This window comes from Lactuca sativa, chromosome 9 (genome assembly GCF_002870075.4).
Source record: "Lactuca sativa cultivar Salinas chromosome 9, Lsat_Salinas_v11, whole genome shotgun sequence".
NCBI lineage: Eukaryota > Viridiplantae > Streptophyta > Magnoliopsida > Asterales > Asteraceae > Lactuca > Lactuca sativa.
The window spans coordinates 41,171,940-41,181,149 of record NC_056631.2 but is presented as its reverse complement, the minus strand read 5'-3'; the positions used below and the strand labels follow the sequence as shown (position 1 = coordinate 41,181,149).

The following is a 9,210-nucleotide window of genomic DNA, read 5'->3' as shown; positions in this document are numbered from 1 at the left end:
TGTGGTTAGATATGAAGAGAAAGGATGAAAACTCGCCTTCTCCTAGTGGCTGGTGGCAATTCTATCGTCGTCTCTGTCGATAACATCACCACTACCAGCTCTTCCAACGACTTCTTCCACCACTTCTCTGATCTCTTTGTGAATTACTAGATTCGCATAAGATCTCACTAGATCTACATCAGATCACATCAGATCTACATCAGATCTGGATCTTAAAACTACAACCACGAATCAGATCCAGAAGTCACCACCATGAATTACCACTAAAAATAGTTGCTAATGTCATCGGCAAACTGAAATCGGCCACCGTTGCTCTACCTTTGCCGGATCTGGATTTGAAGTCGACCACCGCTGAAAATCAGGTATGTTTTTAAGCTATTATTAATAAGAGTCATGAAATTTTCATGTTTTATTAAACGGGAAATTTGTATATTGCACTCAAAATGTTTGATGAAATGCTTCAATAAAAATCAAGTATGTTTTTTAGATATGAATACTGTAACTAAGAGTGATAAATGTTTTATTAAACTATAAATGAATATCTCAAAATGTTTTATTAAACTAAGAACTTATGTGTTATAGTTGTTTTGATAAAATGTTTTAGCAAAATCAAAGATACGAACATTGCGATTAAAAATTTTAAACTACTTTATCTCTCTCATATTTCGTTGCATCGGGAATGAAAGAATGAATTATAAAATAAACAATTATGAGTCTTGTATTTCTCTTGATATCCAGAGTGCAAAAGTATACAGTCATTGTCCCAGCTTTATGGTCATTGTCATAGCTTTATTGACTAATGTTACTATGTGATATAATAAACATTTAAATAATTATAGTTTGTTTTATTTATATATTTTTTATATTTCATTTATTTAGTTGATTATAATATAGGTATTTGCCATTCATCTAGGTTTATTTTTAATTTGTAATGCAGGCAGACGTAGTAATTATGTTAGCTCTAATATAAAATTTAGATGGTTAATTTTAAAATTGTATGGATCGTTAAGTTCTAAATATTTATTCTAATTTAAATGGTAAATTAGTAAGTTATGTTAATTTTATGGTGATATATAATTATGTTGTTGGTTTTGCTTGAAATTAAAAAATGTCATATAAATTTTTTTTAAGTTGGAAAATTTTCAAAAAATAAAAACTCAATCAAATAAAAATTGTAACATGTAGTCTATTTGTGTTAAAAACAATGATATGGTATGTTTTTAAATTAATTTTCAGAAATTAAATTATCACGATGTTTGACCTATTTTATGGATCTTCATTGCATATTCTAGTTTTATTTTCTAGATTCATCACTGATTTTATTAAACTGTGAATTAAGTATATTAAACTGTGAATTGACTGTATTAAGTTGTAATTATTGTATTAATTTGTGAATTTAATGTATTAAATTGTAATTTTTTGGTGAATTTTATTTTTGCTTCTTAAATATGAGATGAAAAAACTATTAAACATATATCTGATTTTATCTAATTTTGAATAAAATATATAAAATTTAAATTGTGTATATTTGTGCAAATAAACTTTAAAAGAACACTACCCTAAAGATCTAAATATAGATATGAATGTATAAATGTCGTTTTAAGTTGAGATTATTGATGTGAATATATAATTTTTGTGTATTAAATAGTGAACTTATTATATTAATCTATGAATTTTTTATACTAAACCGTGAATTGTTTATTACGTTGTGAACTTTATTCACGACTTAATATATTAAATTCACAATTTAATACATATAAATGTCTTTATATATTAACTTATAAATATAAGTTTTAATTTGAAAATATGACTGTGTATATAAATTTTTTTGTCTTAAATTGTGAATTTATTATATTAGACTGTGAATTTTGTATATTAAACTGTGAATTGTCTGTATTAAGAGTTTCAAACTGATATTATTGTTGTGAATTTATATATTTTGTATTAAACTGTAAATTTATTATAATAAATTGTGAATTTTACGTATTAAGGTATGATTTTTGTATTTTAAACTTTGAATTAACTGCATTAAGTTATCCTTTTTTATGATTCACGTATATATTTTTCTTTTGATGTTTGCTTATGAAGTATGAGATAACTTATGCATGTATTAAAATATAAATGAGTTTTTCATACACTGAAATATGAGATTATACTTGTAAATAAGTTGTGAATATATTATATTAAAGTGTGAATTTGCTGTGTTAAGCTGTAAATTTGTTCACAGCTTAGTATAATAAATTCACAATTTAATAGATAAAAATGCCTCTAGATATGAACATATAACTGTTAGTATTAAGTTAAAAAAATATAGTCGTGCATATATATTTTGTGTATTAAACTATGAATTACTGTATTAAGCTGTGAATTTTATATATTAAACTGTGAAATGGTTGTATTAAGTTGTGAATTGACTGTATTAAAATTTGAAATTTTTATGAATTTTGTATTTGCTTCTAAAATATGAGAAGAAAGAATCATTATACATATATATGATTTTCTCTAAATTTTAACAAAATTATATAAAATTTAAATTGTGAATATTATGTACATTAAATTTTGAAAAACACCAACCGTTAGATCTAAATGTATAAATGTATGTTTTAAGTTAAGAATATGATATTTTTATGTATTAAAGTTTTAATTTTTTATATTAAGATTTAAATTTTATATATTAAACAATAATTGAGTATAATAATGATGAATTGACTATATGTTGCTGTGATTTTTTTTAATAATTTTTGTAATAAAATATGAATGATTTATGTAAAAAAAATTTGTATTAATTTCTTGTAAATATATTTATTTTTAATGTTATATAAGTATGTAAGAATGCCTTAGTTTTTATAATTATTTTCCATTAAATTCAAAATGGATGAATAAACCAGTTTATCAAACTATAAATGTAGTATTTAACGTGTCATTGTCTGACTTTACATGCAGATCTCATTTGGAAGAAAGAGTTGTTACAATGTTGGCACAGGTGGTTGGTGGCGACATTTGGTGGTGGTAAAGTTTGGGTTTGATTTCTATGAATTTGAGAATTAGTGTAAAATAAGTTCTGTTAAGTTGTGAATTTTATGTATTATACTGTAAATGGACTGTATAAAGTTGTATTTTATAAAAGTTTTGTGTTAAAATATAAATGAATGCATGCACGGAAGTATTAGACTAAAAAAATTATGATTTTGGCATTTTCTTACCAAAAAGCCAAAAATCAGGATTTATACTTGATAATATTCACAATATATATTTAGTTATTAAATGATGTTCTTAGGGTTCTTAATCTTTTGTGGTTCTCATTTGAACCACTCCTTATATATATATATATATATATATATATATATATATATATATATATATATATATATATATATATATAAACTTTAAAAAAACATGATGCCACTCATCCTCCTTAATAAATTAAGGTTTTTTTGCCATATGTGAATCTTTCATAAGTTTTGACACTTGTCATTTTGTGGTATTTTTGAAATAAATATTATCCACTTGTCAACTTTTGGTTTGTTTCAATTTTTAAAATTAAAGTCATATACTTATATATGTAAAATATTTAATATCATATATATGATATTAAATTGCAATAAATACGTTTCTTATTTTCTTATTTTAAAGTTGTACATTAAAATACTTTTGTTTACATTTTAATGCTTAATCTTTTTTTAAATAAACTGGTATAATATACGGTTTCACACCTAGTAAGTAGAAAGTCAAAAGTTAGATTATGTGTGTTCTTCTTTTGGCAAGTATACCAACCAAATCATTAACCTTCAATGCTTTGTTTTCTCAAATAAAAAATACGACATAAATGAAAAATTAGTTTCTTAAAACCTTCAAAAAGAAATCGTGTACATAAAACATTAATTTCCATATTCATTAACACAATAATGAAATTTTAAAGAAATCCAAAAGCTTATCCATACCCACACAATTTCATCATAACTCATTATTTTTTGTTTGGTTTATAATCCATTAAATAAATCGAAATGTATTTTTTAATAGTTTTACAAGGGCAATATAATCTTTCAATGAAAAATTAAGAATCGATGAAATATCTTAAAAATGGATTTAAAGGAATCTCTCATAATTCAATTTAATTGACACACCATGGAATGGAATTTGAGATTCCGTTCAATTCCATAAACCAAACACACGAAGGATGTCTGAATAACAGTTGATGGTAAAAACAGAAAAGAAACAAGGCCTAATACAAAGACGAATGAAGCGCAAAAACAATCATACGACTTTTCAAACACACCTGCTTGTTTTTGTTTTTTGTTTGTTTGTTTTTGCTGAAAAACACAATACCTTGCGAAACTGAATTCAGTTTCGATAAAGGGGGTTGATTATAATGGTTCATGTTTCCATAATTTGTCCAAAAAACTGCTCATTCTGGGAAAAATATGTGAGTTGGGATTTTGTTTTAAGAAATGTTTTTATAAATTCCCAAAAAAACCGCTCTTCTTTAGGGATTGCCACTGCACTACTTCTGATATATAGAGCTCTTCTGGACACATAAATTGGATCTGAAAAGTACCATGCCTATCTACATATATCATTTCTTGTGTTCTTGACCAAAAAAACCAAGATTATTTATCTAAATCTAAAGCCTGAATATATTTAAAAGACCTGTACACTATTAGATACTTATTATGCTTCCGAAAATGAATAAAAACCTCAAACAATTGATTGTATCCAGTTTTTAATGTCAGAATATATGGTGATAATTAAGAGTCGATCCCATGTAGAGTTGCATGGTATGCTAAAACCCACAAACGTTTTATTGATATTAAATACATCATCAGAAATGACAGCTGGCATACACGAAATTAAGTCATGTGACTGGTGTACACTTACATGGTATTATAAGTAGCTTTTCAGAGCATATGTTCATCTACACGTCCAGGAACAGACACATCGAGGAATCCCGTTAATGTTTTCACATTTGCCGCCAGTAGCAGGTGGTGGTCCATCTCGGCAGTCCTCATCACACTTCTTTTCAGACAAACAAGAATATTTTGTGTTTGGCAATGTACATGTCTTTGCTTCTGTGTAAGTCATAAAAGTCTCATCTACAACAAAACAATCCATCACCAGTCACGTATATATACGCATTTATTTATTCTCTCAAAATCACATTAATTCATCATTATCATCTTAATGTATATATATCACTTGTACTTATCCTTTGTATTCATGATAATTGTATATAATGATTAAAAAGCCCTCACCCGGATAACATAAATGTACAGGTGATTAATATTGTTTCTATAATATCCACTTTGAAACTCCAAAAGCATCATTAATTAATCATGTACTTTCCATATTTATTATTAAAAACAAAACTTAAAGAAACGACATGCATGAGAAAAATCTTTATATCTGAATATGAAACAAAAAGAATATAAAAGCAATAACATTACATAAGCAAAAAGCATAAAAAGAATAAAGTAAAATGCTTGTAGTAAAAAGAGCAAGAAGCAACATGATCACAAATAAACTTTTTCCCATTTTGATATCTTATCACAAGAAACAACAGAACCACTGGCCCCCTTATATAGGAGACTCATAGTGTTCCCTATTGTTCACCCCTTTATATAGGAGACTAATTGTGTTCCCTTTATATAGGAGACTAATTGTGTTCCCTATTGTTCTATATATATAAAACCACCTATGGATCATTAATTATTTGCAATTTAGACATGCTATCAAATTAGTTGTTTAAAAATTCAATTGATGGAAACCAATTAAAAAATCCATTAAATGTAACATCACATAACCTATATTCAAAGCTCAAACAATTATAAATTTTCTAAAATTTAACAAAATCACATAAAACTGACTTCATAGTTTAAAATCATAAATAATTATTTACAAACATGTATTACATTATCACAAATCAAATTTAAGAGTACAATTTTTACAAACAATCATATCTACCCTAATAAATGAAAATGACTTTGCCACATGTCATTCTCTCATAATTTATTAGCCACATGTCATTTTATCATAATTTGAGATATATTTATTTTTCACTTGTCATTACTTTAATTTTCATTTTCAATATATCATTAACTAGGTGTGAGACCCATGTATTACATGGGTTTAATTAAAAAAAATTAAATATGAAATTTTAACAATTTGAAAAAGTTTGAATTTATAAGAAAAATGAGAAAAAATTTAAATTATTAAAACTAATAAGGCTTTAATGTATTGAATACATTACATATATATAAACCATTTCTAATAAATACTTTACATATATATTACCTTACATATTAAATATGGAATTTTAATTTAATAAAATGAAAAATACAATAAAATGACAAGTGGAAAATAGAAAATTTAAAAATTCTAGAAAATACCATGTGTCCAAATGAATGAGAAGATGACATGTGGCAAAAAACCTTCATTTATTAGAGTAGATTTGGTTTTCATAAATTAAACCAACCATTAATTTTAAATTTTAAATTTTAAATTTCAAATAAATTTACGGTTTAAACCATTATGTTTAACATTTTGTTATAATTAACCCGTGTACTACACAATGAATACATGATTTTTTATTTCTTTATTTTTTGCATGTTTTTTTCTCATAATTTTCACTTATTTCAATTTCAAATTCAAATAAAATTTCTATTTAATCGTTCGTACTTAACATTTTGTTTTAATCAACCCATATAATATACGGGTCTCACAACTAGTGTATTTATATAAAGATATAAAGAATTACATAATGTAAAGGGTAAATAGCATAAAAAAACACTCAGTTTTCACCGAAATTTTAATTTGACATCGTGTTTTTTTTGTCTCAAATTTGACACTGTGTTTTCCAATTTGTTACAATTCTGACTATTTGACCGGTCAACCAGGTTACATGCTAACGTGGCATGATGACGTGTCAGTTTTTGATGACGTGACATGCTGACATGATATGCTGACGTATCAAAATTAAATTTTGTTTCCACAAAAAACACTAAGCTTTCACTTTTTTTCGATTTTGACATTAAGTTTAATTTTTTCATTCAATTTTGACACTATTTTTTTTTTGTTCTAAATCGAACATCATTTTTTCCAATTTTGTTCAATTTTGACAATTTTCCATTTAACACCGTGTAAATATATTTTTTTATTACATTTTAAACCGTAGAAATATATATTTTTTTGTTTAAAAACCACATTTTTATTTAAATACAAGGTGTTTCTTTTGTTTTGTTTTTTGTTTTTGTTTTTGTTTTTGTTTTTGTTTTTTTTTTTTTTTTGTTTTTTTTTTTTTTTTTTTTTTTTTGTTTTACATTCAAAGCATAATGTATAAATATGCATTAGTTATATTATGAGAATCAAACTAACGATAAGCTTCTAATAAGATGTAAAAGTTTCAGAGGTTGCAAACTTGACATCCGAGTTTTGATCGACTATACGCCTCCAAACTCATTTTAAAGTTGCGTATTTAATATAAAATACGGTTTTTATATAACTAATACATATTTATACATAAAATTATGGTTTGAATGTAAAAAAACCTTGTATTTATATAAAACTATGGTTTTTAATTGAAAAAAAAACATATTTATACGGTTTGAAATGTAATAAAAAAATATATTTATACGGTTTTAAATGGAAAGTGGTCAAAATTGAATAAAATTTGATAAATGATGTTCGATTTGGAACAAAAAAACATAGTGTAAAAATTGAAAGAAAAAATTAAACTTAGTGTCAAAATCGAAAAAAAAGTGAAAAACTTAGTGTTTATTGTGGAAACAAAATTTAATTTTGACACGTCAGCATATCATGTCAGCATGTCACGTCATCAAAACTAACACGTCATCATGCTATGTCAGCACGTAACCTGGTTGACCGGTCAAGTGGTAAGAATTGTAACAAATTGGAAAACACAGTGTCAAATTTGAGACAAAAAAACACGGTGTCATATTAGAATTTTGGTGTAAACTGCGTGTTTTTTATGCTATTTACCCGAATGTAAAGTAATAAAACTTAGGGGCTTTCAAATTACCAAACAAAAGTTAGGTTAAAACCTAACTGCATTTGACAAATAACCAATTAATTGCAATTACTTAATCAAATATACTACATATCACAAAAAAAATGCAAAGTCATATAGGGATTTCAAAATATCAAACAACAATTAGGTTAAAGTTTAAACGTATCTCATTTAGAAGGGGTTAGATGTCGAAAGAGAGGTGGACTGCAGTAGAGAGAGATAACGAACAAAAAAAATCTTAAATAATATTAAAAATAACATTTAATTAAAAAATCTCACTACAAATAAAACAAATACACGATAATTAAAAAAAACATACTTAAAGAATGCAAAATGGACACCAACTTTATGGATTTGGGAATGTTAGTATGATCATAGACTCTTTGAATCACAAGGTGTTTGTTCATATTGAAGATTTTCAATAGGTGGTCTGTTGTAACACTTGATCAATTGGTAAATCCGGAGAAAATTTATGTTTTGAGAAGACGTGGAGTTTTAAAGATTTTGGATTTTGGAGTCGATTCATCATGTATGTGCGACAATTTGTTGTTTAGTCGTGTTAATATGTGACTTGATATTTTGGTAAATCGAACCAAAACGAAGTGAAGAAAACCTAAATGGCCATTTGGAAGATTTTCGAATTTACTTGTATATGGGCCCGACCCTATATAATTGCGAGGGTCAATGGTTATAAGTATTTGTAGTTAGCGATTCAATTGCAATCGCTTTTGACATAGTTTGGTAATAGCAAAGTTATATGGTTTCTGCCCATGGATGTAGGCCACATCGACTGAACCACATTAATTCCTTGTATCACTTTATTTTTGTTTTCCCAAAGTGTTAAAGGGGCTGGTTATTTTGTTAAAATCAATCAAAAGAGGAAACAAAATTGGTATATTTCTTAGCCATATATTTTTATATGTAAAACATGGAAAACATACTTGTGTGTAACTTTTTAAAGGGTTAAACTCACATATTAACAACTTCCATTAGGCCAATCCCTAGTACTATTTAAAGCAACATACTTTTTATAGCCTCGTTGATGTAACCAAATGGGAGTAAAAACATTTTCCAACCAAGATATAATATTTGTTGTACAATTTTTTTTCTCTAATTATCTCTATGTATCAAATCAGATTTGAACTCCTAACATCTCAATTGAAAGGGCCATTCTTTTTGCTGGCTCAAAA

At 26.0% G+C, this 9,210-nt stretch overlaps 1 long non-coding RNA gene across 1 annotated transcript; it reads right to left on the bottom strand.

Annotated features, from left to right (window-relative positions):
- Positions 1–4,778: 4,778 nt before the first annotated feature.
- On the bottom strand, positions 4,779–5,562 carry LOC128128631 (uncharacterized). Its single transcript, XR_008226637.1, has 2 exons — positions 5,442–5,562; positions 4,779–5,090 (listed from the first exon to the last, which is right to left on the bottom strand). It is a non-coding gene; the product is annotated as an uncharacterized LOC128128631 (long non-coding RNA).
- Between the last annotated feature and the right edge of the window lie 3,648 nt (positions 5,563–9,210).